At 47.7% G+C, this 18533-nt stretch overlaps 1 protein-coding gene across 5 annotated transcripts in view; it reads left to right on the forward strand.

Moving 5' to 3' along the window:
* The window catches only part of NCKAP5L (NCK associated protein 5 like), a 534672-nt gene that overhangs the window by 41863 nt on the left and 474276 nt on the right, over positions 1 to 18533 (forward strand). The gene's annotated exons all lie outside the window — the stretch shown is intronic.

The raw sequence follows: 18533 nt of genomic DNA on the forward strand, positions 1-18533 counted from the left end.
GCAAGTACTGCAGGATGTCCCAGGGGAGGGGGAACCCTGGGGGTCTAAACTGGTGAGAACCAATGTTTACCCGTTGCCGCTTAATTTTGACTTCAGCTGCATCCATATTGTTGAAAATGACCAAAGACCGGGAGCCTCAAAACTGTTGCAACTCTATAAAGGAGACCCGGAGATGCAACGAAGGTTGGAACCTTAGTCCTTCAGAAGATCTTTACATTGATCCCTGGAGGAAAGACTGAGTGTCTAGGTACAAAGGTCAAGATTGTCACTGATCAAATAGGGGTGGGGTCTGCTCAGGATTTGTCAGATGCTGACCCCCCTCCGGACTCCAGGGTGTCACTGGTGTGGTCCTCGGCTAAAGTGGGCGGAAACAGAGCTGAAGACAGCCATATGTCCTCTGTGACGTTGGGGCCTTCAATGGAGCCCCTCATCGTGGAGGAAACTCTCAGATATCGGTCCAGGTATCACCGGACCCAATTGAACCGTACTCAGTCAATCACAGCAGGATGGTGTCCCCGAGAGAGGCCGAGCTTCAAGGCAAGAGGGTGCAGCAACCCTTGTTAACCTCCTCTGGGAGCACGTCTTCCTCAGAAGCTGTGAGTACTCCCACAGTGGGGGTTGCAATAGAAAAAAAAGCGAACAAACCACACCCAACCCAGATTCAATCAAAGAGGGAAAGAAGCAAGAGGTGGACTGGATGCTGGCATGATGTCCGCTCTGAACATAACCGTAGCACCATTCTTTAAACTTTACAAGGCCCTCGATGACCACTTGAAAGATAATTCTACCATGCTGGCCATGATGCATTCCAAACTGGTCTACTTTGAAAGATGCAGAACTGCGGCTCAAGGTTCATATGAGAGAAGACTTGAAGCACATGGCAACTCTTTGAAATCCACCCTGGAAACTCTCATTCAGGACCGCCAAAAAAGAAATCCCTCAGAAGGTAGAGGGAGCAATAAGGGGCAGTATGCCTCTGGTGGTTCGGGGTGTTGAAGATTGTGTGGGGGAGACAGAAGTTGTGGGAGAGGACAAAATAAGGCTGGCGGCAGTCCCTGGTGGTGGGGCAGAGGCCTCTTGCAGAAGTCACCAGTCCGCATTGAACGAGCAAGGACAATGTCAGTTGTCGGGGGTCTCAAAACAGGTGTCGAACTATTCCCTGGAACATCTGGAAGCCTAACTAGAGTTGGGGCTGGAGAGGTATCATTCAGACATGGGGGAGAAAGGGACGATTCCTTAAACAGAGATTACCCAATATTTGACAGGAAAAAGATGAAAAAACAAATGACACAACGCCAACACCAACTAACCATTAAGAAATCAAAGAACGAAACCCTGGGCAAAAATCTTAAGGTCTAATGGCTCAAGGAAATTCCTGAGGAATTTAACTCTGCCAAGTCCACCAGAGATAAGTTCCAGGGGAAGGAACTGGGGTGGAGAGGCGGTGACCAAAGGTTGTCCAAATGGAGATTCAGGCAGTGAGTTGGCTTCTATTGGGGATGAGGGAGAAATCTCTGAAGTAGAAGATTCCCTCACGGCTTCCGTCAAATTGTTAATGAGCCTTTTGCATACCTCTTGCAACGACCAAGATCTGCACAAAGAACCCCCCCCCCCCCACTGCCCCTTGTAGGGTAGCTCCCACAAAGAAAGGGAAACTGGGCCAGCCGAACAGATGGTTGATCAATTGCATTGGTGCCAGCTCTGGTAGAGGAACTTGACTCTGGTCAAGGACTGCAGTCTGGCCTTCAAGGACCCTCCCATGTGGGGCAACAGGAAGAGGTGGTTAGTGAGGGGTGCAATGTTGTAAGTACACATCAAGTGCTATGCCTCGCGAAGGTGGAGACTGACACCTTCATGACCATAACATTGGAGCAAAGACGGGAAGCCCTTGCAAAGATAAATCAGAATGCAACACCAGGATCAAAGGGAAGTCATGTACGAAGACCACAATAGCCAACAATATACATCAGTGGCTACAGGGTGTGGGGCAAATGGGTGCCCGTTGCAGGTCACCCGTAAGATCCAGGCCCAGTTTCCCCACTCTAATCTGCGAAGTACAAATGACCTAAAGCACAACCTTCATCAAAAAAGGGGGCGTGAGCAGTTAAGGGGATTGAATGAGGTCAGGGCCATTGGGAAGTTCACACCGGCCACTTCAAGTGGCGGTAACAACATTAGAGAGGCGCCCAGAAACTCTAAGGAACTTAAACATGGCATCTGCCTAGAATAACTGTTTAGCTTGGCTGATGGTCTCATCCTGAATAGGTATAAAGTACGGAGACTTTTTTTGCTGTATCCCGAAACTAAGATTGATTGAAACCAGGGATATTGACTTGGTGGACTTCCCCCCGTGAAAATGGAATCTACAAAGTCTAAATATATCTAGCGTCCGGTCTTGTGAAAGGAATGTTATTGGACGAAGCAGAGGGTCTTCTCTTGCTGTGTTTTGACTGGGCAGATGTGGAAGCACCCTCAAATAGAGTTGATACAGATGTAGGGTTGGGTCCTGACAGCAAGAGAAAGGCGTGGGGAAGATCTGCTCCAACACAGGTAGTCTGGCCTGGGCATCGGGGTAGGGTGTAGCACTTCTGATGACCGAGGTCAATGTCACTCTGATGACATCCACTCATCATTACAGTGGTGGTCCGACACGACACAAGGGAAGTGATCTGTGACCCTAAGTGGGTACTGATGAAACTGGTGTGGGCTTGGTTGCTTGAGGCCCTGGTGATTGGCAAAAGGGACATCTAGCATTAAAAAGCCTACCTAGGAGGGGGAGGATACTCTAATTTTGTGGAATACATGTGGGTTTAGGCATCATTTTGGTTTTGGAGTTCCCTATTTGAGCCCCCCAAATGTGATTTGTTTACAAGAAACGTGGTTACATGACCCCCCCCCCTCTCCGGACCCTTACATACAGATGGTGGGTATCAAAGTTGCGTATGACCATGGGAGGGCCCATTACATATTGTGTAACGTGTGCTGGAAACGATGACAAGCTCTTTTTTGTGGGTGAAGATCAAAAGATTTGAAGTCGGAGTAACATCAAGAAGTGACCTTAACATTTTATACATGTGCTGGTCGACTCACATAGCCCCGCCTAAAGAAACCTTCGCCCTTGGAATTGAAGTGACACAGGGTCGAAACAGGTTGCGAATGTCAGTTAGGGGGATCAAGACCCTCCATGAGAGATTATGGGGCCAAGGTAGGGGCATCTCAGCAGAGACCCCTTGGAAGATATTAATTGCCCCAGGCTTTTGCTGGATTTCTCGTGCGATGGGAAGTTCCAGCAAGACTGTTTGTTTTTCCCCAAAACATGCTTACAACCACAATATCGGGTGTGAAAAAAGGCTCCTTAGAGCCGATATAAGAAAGATCCAGTTGGAACAGAGACCCATGTTGGGGGAGAAGCTGCAGAAATGTAGTTGGAAGTATTGCAACTGGTTGCGTGCTTACCAATGGCGGCTGAATCAAGATGACGCTGAATCCATGTTACTCTAGTTGAGAAATAAAAACATAGCAGAGATATGGAAATTGATCAATTCAGTTTGATCCGATATTGGAGCAATCCAGGTGAATGCAGTTTCTGGGAGGGGTTGGGTGAAACATTGCTCACACCTCTTTGGCAGTCTGATGGAAGGATGAGGGGGTCAAACAACCTCTGAAAAGGTGTTTCTGGGCCTTAGGGTATGGGAAAGCTGACATCCATGATTTTATAATTGAGGCAAGCAATTCTAGAGCCCCGGGCTGGATGGCCTAACTTATGTCATGATGAAAGTGGAGCTGGAGGTTTGGGCTGAATTATTATGGGTCCTTTTCAACAAGATTGAGAAGCTAGGGAAAGTCCGGGATTCATGGACAACATCAATAGTAGTGACGATTTTTAAAAAGGGAATCCGAGACGACCCAAGAAACTATCGCCCCATCGCTTTGTTAGATGTAGTTGGGAAAATCATTGCGTCTTTATTACTAAAAGGATTAAGGGAATGGATTTTCGGACTCTGCAAGTTTTGATTTGCATCAGTCAGGTTTTGTCAAACATGTAGGAACTAATTTAAATGTCTTTTTTTTTTTTTAATTAACATCTTGAAGATGATAGTGCTTCAAACAAAATAAAAGATATACCTGGCGTTCGTCGACCTCAAGCAGGCCTTTGACTCTAGACCGACAACTGCTGTGGGGCAAAATGGAGAAGGGTGGCTGCCCATGGGGGCTGCTTCAAGCAATCCAAGCTCTTTACTTTGATACCAGCTTGAGAGTAAGGTTGGACGCAAGGAGGAAGCTCTCTGAATCTATAGTAACAAGAAGAGGCCTTAAGCAGGGGTGCCCTTTAGTGCCGTAACTCTTCAGCTATTTTATCTCTGTCATAGGGTCAGCCCTGGACATGGTTGGATCATTTCCTCTGAAAATAAATGGGTGGCGTTTGGGTCATTTGATCTATGCAGATGATTTGGTCCTAATAGACCAAACACCCATTGGGCTTCAGCGACAATTCAATATTCCAGGTGTATGTAAGAAAGAACAAGTTTAGGATTAATGTTCCCAAAACTAACATTCTCATTTTGGAACATGCGGTTGTGAAAAGGAGTGTTAGTCCCTCCCTGACACTGAACAGGGAAATAACAGTGACAACCACCTTTGTCTACCTGGGTATGACCTGGGTATGTTGGTAAATACAAGTCTTAATGATGGTCCCAGGATTGACCAACTCAAGTCGAAGGTCATGCACCTTGCTTCGCAGGCACTGATTCTGTTAAAATAAAAATGTGGTAAATTCTCAATGATCCCGGTGGTCAAGGATTACAAGGCCAAGGTGACGGCCATAATCACCTATGGAGCTGAGATATTCCTTTCGGCAGATCGTCCTTGGTGGCCCGTATTGGAGGCTTTATTCTGGAGGAAGGATTTGGACTTGCCTAGGAGCACAACGATGCCTGCGATTAGGTTTGAGCTCGGCCTTCCTTCCCTACTGGCAATGATGGAGTGGAAGACTCTGTCTTTGTATAGGAAATGCATGTGTGTGCCGTCGGTAAGAGGGTTCAGAGTCCTGAAAGAGGCTTTGGATGCAAAAAGCAAACTGATTGTGAACGCATGGAAATCTGCCTGCATCAAAATGCTGATGGCTCTCAGCAAGCCGGAACAGGAACATGTTAACATCCCAGATGCAATTAAAGTTAAGTTGTGGAAAAAAGATTGGGTGGATACCATCAGGGCAAGGGAAGAGTATAAGACATACTGCAACTTTAAAGTGGAATGTCGGCATAGGAATACTATCCCGAAATATCTGGGCCTGTTCCCAGGTAGCTTTATTAGAGGAAAGTTCCTGAGGTTTAGACTCAACCTTTATCCAACAAAAGAAATCCTATTGATTAGGCAACAGTGGCAGGAAACAGACAGGAGTTGTTGATTTTGTAACAATCCTCAAGCTAACCGTGCGTTGTTGGGGTCTGACGGACAAGAGTGCCTTGTACTTTGGAGAATATTTTAATAGATGCATCTCCCCCTCACCAGATTAATGGTGGAATAGGATCGTGGGTTGGGAGAGTGTGAGCCTCACAATTGCTCCGATTAACTTTCTGGGAGATGTCTTCCAAGGGCTGGATAACATGAGATAAAGTGATACCTACTTGTATGATACTGATATTTTATTTGTATCGCGCTAATACACAAGTGTTTCAGAGCGCGACGAGGCAAGCGAGGGGAACAAAGGAGAACAAAAACAACAATCTTACTTGGCCCAGTGACATTGAGAACGTGGAAGTGCAGGGAAGTGGGGAAAGTGGATGAGGGGAGGGGAATAGGTGGAAAGTGCTGAGCAAAGGAATACAAAAAAAACAGTGTTGGTGCAGCCAGCAAGTGCTAGGTTTAGGGCACAGACAGGGGTGTCTGATAAGTGCAGAAAAAGCGGGGGGACTGTAGGGTTACAGATACAGACCCAAGTGCAAGGGTTGCCAGGAGGCAGTACAGGTGTGTGGCATGGTGAGCAAGTACCTGGGCCCGAAATCTGAGGGTGACCAGGTGCATGATGCCGAAGCAGAACAGATCAGCAGGGGAGAGGAGGAGCGAAGGCAGAAGCAAAGAGGAATGTCTTGAGGTGCTTCCGGAACGGAGATGGTTCTCAATTTTCAGAGTGGCAGGGAGGCTGTTCAGAGGGAGGCCCTAGACGAAGACGGAGATCTACCCCCAGCTGGTTCTTTGAGAAACGACGGACCCTGAGGGAGTTGGAGGTGGAGGAGCAAAGAGCTTGAGAAGGAAGGTGTTTACGGACAGAGAGTTGAAGGTATTGTGGACACTGGCCCCAGAAAGCCTTGTGGACAATGCTAAGGGCCTTGAATGTAATCCTTGCAGCCACTGGGAGGCAATGAGATTTCAGGGCTGGAGAGATAGCCCAAGGCTTGAGGTCAAGGACCAGTCTCGCATTCCTGTTCTGGATGAGTTGCAAAGGGCGGAGAGTAGAAGCAGGTATATTTAGAAAGAGGCTGTTGCAATAATCCAACAGAGAGAGAACTAGGGTTTGAGAGACGGTGAGCTTCTGGTGGAAGGAGAGGAAAGGCAGAATCCCTCTGAGGAGGTGCAGTTGGAAATGTGACTTTTTTGAGACATAAGAGATGTGGGTAGAAAAGGAAAGCGTGGAGTCGTAAGATGACCCGAGGTTCTCGGCCACGCGGGTGGTGATAGGAGGAGGGCCAAGGGAGGCCGGCCAGAGAGTGACCGGAAAGGAGGGCGAAGGTGTGCCGATGAGGAGGATCTCTGTCTTGCTGGCGTTCAGGCAGAGATTGTTGGCGGCACACCGCTCCTGAATAGCGGACATGGAATCGGAGATGAGAGAAGGAGAAGAGGTGGCCGAGGGAAGCCTGAAAATGAGTTGAATGTCATCCGCATAGCACTGGAAATTGGAGAAGAAAATTGCAATGCGGTGGCCGAGAGTTGCTAGGTATTGGTTGAAAAACCAGGTTGAGAGTTTAGAACCCTCGGGAACACCACAGGTAGAGGGGGAGATAGAGGAATGGAAGGACCCAAGTTGGACCTGGGAGGGTTGATCGGAGAGGAAAGAACTCCACCAGGCCAGAGCCTGATCAGTGATACCCAGGTTGTCCCGGAGATGGTTGAGCAGGATGGTATGGTTGACTGTATAGATGGCAGAGGAAAGATCAAGTAGGATGAGGACTGAGGGGATGTAAGAGTCAAGGTTAGAGAGCAGATTTTCACGGATGTTCAGGAGAGCAGTTTCCATGCTTCTGGCAGCTCTAAAGCCAGACTAAAGGTTGTGGAGACAATCAACAGACTCAGAGTGCAGGTTAAGCTGCGAGATGGCCACCTTTTCCAGGAGTTTGCCCAGAAAAGGAGTGATGGAGATCGGTTGATAGTTTGCAGGGCAAGAAGGGTCCGCTGTGGGTTTCTTGAGAAGAGGGTGCACAAGAGAGTGCTTCAGAGGGGAGAGGAAGGCTCCCAAGGCAATGGAGAGGTTGCAGAAATTGGCCTGGGCAGGTGCAAGGGTGTCAGTGTGGTCCAGGAACAGGGAGAACCTGTTTTGACAAGACTTTCAAAGATCAGACTTGTCTAGAGACCTCATCAGGGGATAAAAGGAGAAAGGACGAGAAGGAGAATGGGGGGCGGCTGCAGGAGGGCCAGAGTTTGCAGAAGAAGGGAGAAAAGGAGGAGGGGACGAGAGGGTGGACAGGATGTCCTGTTTTTTTTTAATTTTATTTTTTTAGATGAAGTGAGAGGCAAGGGCTGTGCAAAGGGCCTGGGAGGCACCAGGAGGGGTAGAGACTGTAGCTGGGTTGCCCAGCTCCTTGCAGATTTTGAAGAGTTTAGGCAAGTTGTTAGATGCTGCGGAGACACAGGCTTGATTGTAGAATCTCCTCTTAGTATGGACAGAGAGTCAGTATTGCCTTTTGGAGCAGGTGGCAGCCCAGTTTGTTAGAGGATGAATAAGAAGCCCTCCATTTCCTTTCAGCCACCCTGCACTTACGTTTGAGGGTAACTAGGTCAGAGCCATACCAAGAATTGCACTTGGCTTTGGGCTTCAAGCGGATCCTCATGACCGGGGCAAGAGCGTCAAGAGTATCGGAGATGGAGGAATCGAGCATGGAAAGGGCTGTGTCTGGATGTGAGTCAGCGATAGGCGGAGGGGGGGTAGAAGATGGCGACGAAAGCCTACACTGACACAAGCTTCATGGGCCGGATGTCCGAGAAGGTTGGTGGCAGTTTTGGGATCGGCTTGGCCTGGGGGGGGGGTAGTGAGGGAGAGATGGGAGGAGAGGAGGGCGTGTTCGTTCTAGGAGAGAGGAGTGGTCCGAGGGATGGAGAGGGGGAGGTCAGTGGAGATCAAAACATCACACGTGTGCCCTGCAGAGTGAGTTGGGCCAGAGAGGAAGGTAGAAAGGGAGAGGGAATTGCAGAGGTCATGGAAGAGAACAGCGAAGGAACAGGGAGAGTCTAGATGGATATTGAAGTCACCAAGGAGGAGTTGAGTGGTTGAGGCCAGGATGGAGGAGGAGAGGTCCGACGACTCGGAGAGAAATTAGTTGATCTGACCAGGAGGCCAATGGATAGTACTCACATTAAGAGAGCGGCCAGGAGAGCGACCGAGAGAGAGCCTGCAGACAAGGCATTCGAAAGAGGAGTATATGTGCGTGGGAATGATAGGCAGGGATCCACTCTGGGAAGATCAGGGCTACACCCTCTCCAGGTGCAGAGAGGATCTTTTAGCCGTCGGGGAGAAGAGTGTCGTGACAGAGCTGACCGTGAACCATGTATCTGTGAGACCGAGAACATCGAGGTCAAGTTCTTCCATGAGTATAGCATAGCGAGAATTGAGTGGCAAGATGAAGAAGGTTGCCAGCCTTAAAGGCCTGCCGGGGTTGGGGGGGGGATACAGATCAGAGGTACACCCTGCGGAGGTGGAGAAGGAGCCTGAGGGGGGGCAGAAAAAGAGGGAAGAGAGGGCAAGGTAGCCAGGGGATGGGGGTGGGTGGCAGAGGGAACATCAGGAGATGAGAGGAAATTGATGAGGTGAGGGAAGTGCCTATCAAAGAGGAGGAGATTGGCCTGAGGGCCTTGGACCATGATGGTGCCATTTAGGTAGACATTAATGATGATTCAAGAGGAGTCGAAGGGGGCCATGAGGGCTTGACAGCGGGTGGCACCATTAATGGGAGAGGAGGAGAAAGGACCGAGCACAGAGATCATATGAAGAGTCCATAGATCTGGCGAAGGAACGACAAAGAGGATGTCGGTGAGGGTCTGTCTGGAGGAAGCACTGGAATAGGTGTCAGTGATAGCGAGACCAGGGTTGGAGGCCGAGATATCTTTTTTGAACTTCTTCCTACCAGACATAGTGAGAAGGGAAGGATAGTTGATGGAGAAGCAGTTGGAGAAGATAGATGGGAGAAACAGAAAGTGCCATGGGTGTGGAAGGGAGAGTGTTGGAGAAGAAAGGGGGGGCAGCGGGTAAGAGTAGAACAAGTAGAACGGTGCAGTCACAGGGCCAGCAGGTTACAGAAAAAGCATGCAGTACAAACAAAAGGCACAGCAAGTTTGCAAAACACAGCAAAATTTGACTGTAAACTAGAATGCAAAAACAGAGCTAGATTTGACGTTACAGTTGGATTCAGAAGCTAGCAGTGGGTGTGATACGCAATGGAAACAAGAGTGTTAACATGGGAGACAAGCAGGGAAGGAAGAGCAGACAAGAGAGGGTAGGAGTGTGTCCAGAAGCAGGGAACTAACCTATAGTTAAGGAGGAGTGAATGTCATGGTAGTCCAGATTTGATTGAGGTGTGGGGTAGCATCAAGGTAGCTCATGTGCAAAGGTGCAGGGGAAAAAAACCCAGGCAGCGTTCTGGGAGCAAACGGGGGCCTTAGGAAACATGCCTTTGGAAAGAGGGCCGGCTAAATAAGGGAGTCCAGTGGCCAATCCGAATCCAGTAGGTGGGAGGACAGGGGGACAAGCCTCCACCTAGCTTACAGTACACAGTGGCCATGTTGGAATTACCACGCGGCCCACAAAGGCCACAACACGGGAAGCCTTTTAAATGGGTACGCTGCACCAACAAGGAAAGCAAAAGGCAGCGCGATGCGGCCTGAATGTCACTGCCAATGTAATATCAAGATTGCACACTTTACGATCACTTTTTGCAAATAATGAAATAAATTCGGTCTGCAGGTAGAAAGGCAGAAAACCTCTGTGTGCAATAGCAGTGTGCACTATGCAGGATCGTGTGGGAAGGCAGGGGCACCCTCGAGAAAGAAGAGAAGTCAGGCAGGCAGGTCTTCATTGCTCCGGTGTGGATGAGAAGATCTTAGTACATTTTAGTATATCTAGAAAAGTGAAATGTGGATGTGAAAGCATGTCTGTCAATTTTAAACTGTAATTATTAGGTGGGAGGTGAACTGGTGAAAGGAGGGACGTCTGTTTTTATTAACGTGTATTTCAATGTGTTTTGTATTTTTTGCAATTGGTGAAAGGTTTTTTTTTACACAACTTTATTTTAATTTTTCAATAGTAAAAACAACTCAAACACACCCAGAAAGGTTTATTTTTAATCCATAACACTAATAAATAAATAAAAGAATGTCCCTCCAAATATTTGGACATAACAGCACTTTTTGGTGTACAAGCCATAATGCTACATTGTTATGTTTTGTTATGCCATATTTGCAATGTCATGTCACTTTGTACAAGGTAGACAAGGGCTGCGAAGGAGCAGAAAGGTTACATGCAGCACTCCTCTCCCCAAGTAAATATGTAGACCTGCAGTAGCAAGCTACACCCCCTTTGTACCTAAAATTACCCTCTGGCCCCCTGCCAGCAGGATGAGGTAACTGTAGCCCCGGTTGAGATGGGCAGTCAAGGTTGGATTATGCAGATTAACTCCCAGAAGGTCCCAACCTCTGGCCACAAGGAATGCAACCTTCCAAACTACCATTACTATCCCCATAAGGCTCCTAGAAGGTCTCAAGAACTTCATAGCAACTGTGTCAATGCCTTGCTCCCAGTGGAGCCACATACCAAAAGCTACCCTCATTTAAGAGTGCAGTTTCCTCGCAGCTTTCCTAGGATGCACATGGAAGAGTGTGTGCTCTCCTAGTCCTTTGGACATCCCTTAAATACACGTGGGCAGTGCAGGAAGGCTTCAGAGCCTGTGCCTAAGGTGCCAGGCAACCTCTGCATACACAGTCTTAAATTGGTCAGTTGCCCTCCAAGATTGGTGTTCATATGTGAATGTCTTGTTTGACCTAGCTAGCCTGTCATACATTACTTTACAAAATTACCTCTAATTTAATTGTCTTGTACTGCATTCCAGTGTCTTGATTACCAGTTCCCTACAGACCGGGGAACACTTGTTCTCTCTTATCCACGCAATGGCAATCTGGTTTGGCTTAGGGTGGGGCAGATCATTTTTGTCAGTCTCCTTTTGTGTTTCCCAGTACTCCTTCTGCATAGAGCCAATTCCTGGCTCTTACGCCTCAGCCAGCAGGCTCGACTGTACCAGAACCACCTCTGGCAATTGGTAGGTGGAAATCCAATATGAGTAGCTGGTTAGGAGGCCCCACAACTTCTTGGAACTCTTGGCCATGCCCCAAGGCCATCAAACATCGGTAACAGGATTTAACGTATTTAATGTAATACTACCACAACACTAAGAACGGCTTCCATGAAACCTATGCTGGCCAATAAAGGAAGCTCTTGTCTCTTCCTTTGATTACATTTTCTTCTAGTAAAAAAAATGAAAACTAGGAGTGCATCTCTGTGATCACTTAATTAAGCCCATTTGTACAGCTCTCACTGTGAGTGATCATTCTTATGGTACATTAAATACTTGTTTTCAAATCACTTGGAAGCAAGAACACCTCTTGTATAAAGCACCATACTAAAACATGTTGGTGTTGCATTGCTTTGCATGTAATGCACTGTTTGCATGTATTACTACGACCAGTTCTCTAGCCTTTGAATGTCCGATATGTCTGGTTATTCTCAAATGTGGACATGCATTGAATGTATCTTTGACAGATCTGACAAATGTGCAAATGATTTGCATGTTATTCATTGTGCATGTGTTCTATATGTAAAATATAGCATGGCCCTCAACTGTAGACAGTTGCTCCTGGTGTTGATAGACTGATCAATACTAGCCCCTTTTTCACATTGAGCCCTTGACAAATTTGGGCTACCTGTCCCATAGTCCCTGACCTAGCAATCCACTCTGCTTCTGAATGCTCTTCATACTATAGCTATTGTAATGTCACTACACTAGTCCTCTCCACTGATTGAACAGTCGCTTACACATAATGCTTTCATGTCTGTTCAGGCTGCATTCTGCTGACGGCCAATTCACCCCGCATCGCTTTGAACCCTTAACAATGGTGGTAAGGCGCTACACAAATAAGTAACATAACAAAATATCTATTGGCTTTATGTTTTCATGTCCTTATATGTTGAGATAAGTCTCTATGTTTCTTTGAAATATACGGATAACCTTGTCACTGAGCTCTGCAATCCCTCTGCTATTGATGGTCCTTCACGCGTCGAGGTTCCTCAGATTGTTTTTTTTTCGCCATTGTGGTAGGTCGCTAGTTGCGGAGTTCCTTTCTGGCTGACGCCTTTGATTAAACAAAGTTTAACTTTAGACTTTCTATCCTACCAACAACTGGTTGCTGCACTACCAACTGCTTCAGCAGCTTTTGATGAACTTCTCTATCATCGACAACACTCAACTATCTCGATGACTGAAAACTTCGGCCTACACAGGCCTCACCGGGCCTCAGCCCTTCTCAGTGGGGAGAGTGCGGGGAGGCCATATACTTTGTACCGTATAAGAGATTGCCTCTTCTGTCCCCTTGTCGCTGCGCTGCCCTTTCCTATAGGAATGGAAAATACTCCTTTTAAATTCTGCCCTTCCTGTAACAGAAAATTCCCTTAGAAGGACATGCACAAGGTGTGCAATCACTGTCTGCCAAGGGACTACCCCTGAGGAAAAACTGCAAGTCCTGCAGATTTTTCCATGCAAAGATCCTAAAGGACCGTCTGACCAAACGCTGGGCCGCCCATGCCATGCAGGCTGAGGCCTCCATAGACGTGCAGTGGAATCCAGTGAGGGCAGCATCAGCGTCCTTTGTGACACCAAAGACGACCAGGGTTTAATGGAATCCCATGTGCGGACCACCGGCTCCTATAAGCAGGCCAGCAGCCCCGTGACAGAAACACCACCCGGCGGCTGAGGCACACACACCTCCCACCACACAAAGCACCTATCCCATCGTTGACCGTGTCGTCAACCGTTGAGAGCCATGCGGTGCCAAAGGAAAAGTCCTCTAAGCCATTCCTGCCCTCTGTTCAACACACACGCGTTCGTCGCACGACGGCCTCCGAAACAGGCGCTGAAAGCTGTTTCAGACACCGCGCCTAAAAAAACACTCCTTTCACGCACCGAAGGGCATGCCTCGAAAGGCGCTTCAGCGCCCCTAGCCCTCACAGCAAAATTGAAAGAACTTATCAAAAAACACATCCGGGTCACCCTCTTAAAGCCAAAATCGTCAAACAGCAAAAAAGGTTGACTCCTTTACCGTTCAAGCCTCCTACCTCCCAAGATAGTGGCTTTTCTTCCTCTGGAGACACCCTTTCAGGGGTCATGCATCACAAGGAACAGCTATCCTTGCATGACACCCCTATCCCCTCACTATTTCCCAAATCAACTGAGTGTACCCCAGAGAGCTTCAATAGGATTATAAAAAAATGTTCTTCTAGACTTCATGGACAAGCACTCTGAGGAACTTAGAAATCTTCAAGGCCCTACACAAAAGGGAGAGGCCAGGTATGAACATTTACTAAAAGGTCACATCTTAGCGTTTCACAGCCCAGTACTTCCACCCAGACCGAGGCCACCTCCATATACCATGATCCCTCTCAAGACCTCTACTTAATAGATCCTTCGAGGTGTCGGTACCCTGGATCTCAGGTAGATCAAGGAGACCAGGATGGTCAGGACCAATATTATGACGACGACAATGACATCTACGTCATCCAGTCAGACCATCAAGGCCAGCCAGTGGCTGACTCACCAGTCGACAATAAACTTAACTATAATGAGCTCCTTCTCCGGGTTGCTCAACATTTTGAAATAGACACCCAGGAGGCCCAGGTTGACAAGTATATTGTGGAGGACATTGTGGGTGACAAAAAATCCACCATTCAATTCATTCCCCTCTTGCAATCCATCCAAAGGCACATCCAGCCTTCTCTTCTTACACCAAACATCACAAGGATGGTAAAACCTTGCAGCGAGAAATTATTCAGGCCAGTCCCTACAGAGAACCCCTGTACGTCAGGAGTCGGCTTAAACCCGATCCCCTCCGTTGTTACCACTACAAGGAAAAGGGCAAGCAACCCCCCTGGCCAGATAAGGAAAGCATATACATCGACACCTTTGGCAGAAAGGTATCTTCCTCGCCTGCCTACCAAACTAGAATAGCCAACAATGCCACCGCCCTGGCTAGCTATAGGTGCCATAAATGGGACAAGCTAGAACAACACATTGAAGCAGTCCCAGAACCCCTGAAGTCACAACTTCTGAAGACTGTGTCAGAAGGCAAGCAAGTATCTAATTGCATCTTAAAAAAATAACCTAAATGCCACAGACAATGGAGGCTGCATCATAGCCGAGGGCACTTTAATCCAATGCCATGCCTGGCTTAGGCAGTCAGGGTTCAAGTTGGAAATGCAGGCCATGTTGCTCAAGATGCCCATTGAGCTTAATGCCCTTTTCGGCAAGGCAGTTGAAGACGCCCTAAAGAGTGCCAAAGAAGAATGACCCCCTCATATCTCTTGGACAACTAACCAACAAGCCGTTTGTCCAAAGGGGGGTCTTCCAATGCAAGAAGGTTCTGTGGGCAGGGCCCTCAACACTCCTCTAGTTACGGCCAGGGCAACCAATCATTGTGGGGCCCAGCACAGGCACTGTTGTCCTCCTCCAATTTTCAAAGAGGCTACAAAAGGTCCAGCAGCAGATGTAGAGCCACCTCAGCCAGAGACTCCACCCTGCCCAAACAATAACTCCCTGCTCCAGGTTCCCTCTCTTGCCACTACATTTGGAGGTCACATCTCACAATTCATCCATGCATGGGAGATCACATTACGTCAGACAAATAGGTGTTGTCCACCGTGGTGGGCGGATATTGTATAGAACTCCTACAAAAGCCATCCAACCACCTGCCAAGACACAGAAAAAGGAAGAAAGGTGCATATTACTGGAGGCAATAAAAGCCCTGCTGGAAAAGGACACCATAGAGATCGTCCCGGCAAACTAGGGACATCAGGGTATTTATTCAACCTACTTTCTCGTGCCAAAGAAAGACCTAACAATGCTCCCGGTGCTAGACCTGCATCCAGCGAACATGTATGTTCAGCCTCAAAAATATTGTATGACAACACTTCAGGAGGTTATTCCCCTCTTAAAACAGGGGGATTACATGAAAGATTAATACTTTACATATTTCAATGTTCCCAGCGCACAAAGTATCTACGCTTCAATAGCAGGAGAACACTACCAGTTCAAGCTGCTCCCTTTCGGCATAGCCTCAGCCCCAAATGTATTCACAAAGGTACTAGCAGTGGTAGCGGTGCACCTACGCAGAGAGTCAATCCCAGTGTACCCTTATTTGGACGACTGGCTAGTAACAGGGGAATCCCCTCAAATTGCAAGTGCAACACCCAAAGAACAATCAACCTTCTGTTCCAATTGGGATTCTCCATCAACCTGAAAAAATCAACTCGTACCCAGTCAAAACAATTCCTGGGAGCAATCATAAAAACAAAGGAGGGGGCTTGTCTTCCACTCAAACGACAGAGCTCAGAACATACTGTTGCAAATACCTCACTACCTAGAAAGTCGACAGATAACCGTACGCAAGGCTGTGTGCCTGCTGGTAATGATGGCATCCTGCATTTATCTATTTCCACAGGTGTGGTTGCGCATGCGCCCAATGCATGAGTGGTTAGCAAAACAATGGTCTCAGGCAAGCGGTCAGTGGGATGATCTAGTGGTGGTTTCTCTAACCTTAGTACAGGCTCTTCGCTCGTGGTACAGGGACAACCTGGTAAAATGAAAACTGATTGCAATACTTACTACAGACGCCTCACTCTCCCGATGGGTAGCCCATTACCATCACTTACAGCTCACGGGCCAAAACCACATCAACCGCCTACAACTTCTGGCAGTTCTCAAGGCTCGCAAGACTTTTCAGCAGCATCTACTAGGTGAAACTGTGCAAGTCCTCACAGACGGCACCACTGCCATGTTTTACATGTTTTACATAAACAAACAAGGAAGCACACACTCTCCAAGTCTGTCCAGGCTATCCCCAAAAATGTGGAAGTGGACACTGAAGCAGAACATGTTCCTAGTCTCACAACACGTTCCAGGGGAACCCCATGCTCTGGCAAACTCTCAAAGCAGGAACCCTCTGCCAAAGGAACACGAGTGGCAAATCAACAGATATTCTAGCCGAAATCTTCTCCCAGTGGGGTTATCCTTCCTTAGACTTGTTCGCCACAAGCCAAAACGCACTATGCCCAGACTTTGCATCCAGGTTTCCCTAACCAGGATCCAAGGGGAGCGCTGTGTGGATGAATTGGTCAGGGAAATGTGCTTACGCTTTTCCACCGACACCACTCTTGAGCAGGATAGTGCACAAGATGCACCAGGAACAAGTCACTCTATTCCTGTGCGAAAGATGACCTTGGTTTCCACACCTGCTCCAACTAGCGATGTGCAAACCAATCAAGCTTGTGCCACTCCAACATGCTGTCCCAACACAAGGGGACAACACCCCATCCTCATCCTCAGTCTTGGCAGCCTGGCTCCTGAAGTCATAGCGTTTGGTCACTTAAACCTTCCACAAAGGTGTATGGATATCCTAAAGGAGGCACGACACCAACACCAGGCACTGTTACTTCAACAAGTTCAAAGAGTTTTGTAGCATGGTGCAGATTACAATCCTTAAATCCAATTGAATGTTCACCATCCAACATTCTTCACTACATGCTCTATCCACTATACTCTAGTCTAGTATTTAACTCCATTAAAGTACACCTAGCTGCCTTGTCCGCATACTCCACTTCACAGAACAAGGTGTCTTGGTGGAAAGTTCCTGTTAAAGGCTTTCATGGAGTGAGTAAAGAGATTAGACCCTCCTATTTTTAACTCTCCACCAGGTTGGGACCTTTGTGCTCCCAAAACTAATGGATCTGCCCCCTCTAAGTCTATTGTGAGAAACCTGGAAGTGTCTCACCCGCTAGTCCCTGGGGATCTGTCATCCAGGTGGGCAGGACACGGCCATCACTTTTGGATCCAGTTCCTGGGGGAGGACCATTTTGGGAGGATCACTTGGATGAGGGGTCTTTGGGGAGTGGAAATGGGACGCCGGATGGCGAGACGCAGTATCCCCTTCCCTTTTACACCTTTTACCCATCCTACCGGGTAGGATCCTTAGGAACTCCCCACCCCTTCTTTTCCGATACAAGCACTTTTTCACGGACAGCTCACTGTGAGAGAAAACGGACTAACATCTGAGCCGTATACCTGACATGTACCAATACAATGGTCAGGCAGGGTCAGGCAATTACTGATCATTACACACACCTGAATTCCATGATACTTCCGAACAGGGATAAAAGGCGGAGCTCGAAAGCACACTCTGAGCAAGGCAAAGCACACTAGGAAGCAGCAGTTCCAAGATGGCAGTTTAATACAAGGAGCAATACGGCAAGACCGAAAGGGTTCCAAGGAAGGAAGTATCATTGACCTTTTCAGAATAAGACAGCTACTTTCATGTGCCCTTGAGAATAAGAAGCAGAAGACCTGGAATCAAAGCTGAAGAAACCTGCATTGTGTGTTGGAGGTTACCAGGGCTCTCCCTCGTCGACAGCCAAGGCGGGGAGGATCGTTTGTCGCCATGGTATTGTCCTTGGCTCCCACAACAAAGCAGCACCCGTGAAGTCAGCGCAGCCGGTGAGTTGGGAAGACTGATACCAGACCAGCCTGTGTTGAAGTCAAGGTAGCAAGCGGCAACGTTGTATAGAGAAAACATTCCAGGACAGTGTGTGACGCGGATGTGACAGCCTGAGGAAGCTCGCGAGTCGAGCGGAACGCGTGGCGTCTTTCCACCCGTTGGGGTGAGTGGTGCCTTGTGCCTGGTCTGACCAGGTATTGCCATGTATGCTTTTTATAACATTTTGCACAACTTTTGATTAATTAAAGACATTTTTTTTAAACTTAGTAAATGGTCGTGAGTTTTTGGGCAAGTTTGGTATTAAGTTGGAGGTGTTGTTTATCTGCCTACCTCTATCTTTTTGCTGACATTCTTCTGTGTATATATGTGTATATATATATATATAGTAGTATAGTCTGCAATGCCTTTCTTGCTGTAATTTGCTATCATACCACATCTCTATAGTCTTTTTGGTTTGGTTACTTGTTTTGTATATTTGGGCTAGATCTATGCATGAGTTCCTATCGAATTTTAGGCAG

Source organism: Ambystoma mexicanum, chromosome 3q (genome assembly GCF_040938575.1).
Source record: "Ambystoma mexicanum isolate Mex_15411 chromosome 3q, UKY_AmexF1_1, whole genome shotgun sequence".
In the NCBI taxonomy this organism is placed as follows: Eukaryota; Metazoa; Chordata; class Amphibia; order Caudata; family Ambystomatidae; genus Ambystoma; species Ambystoma mexicanum.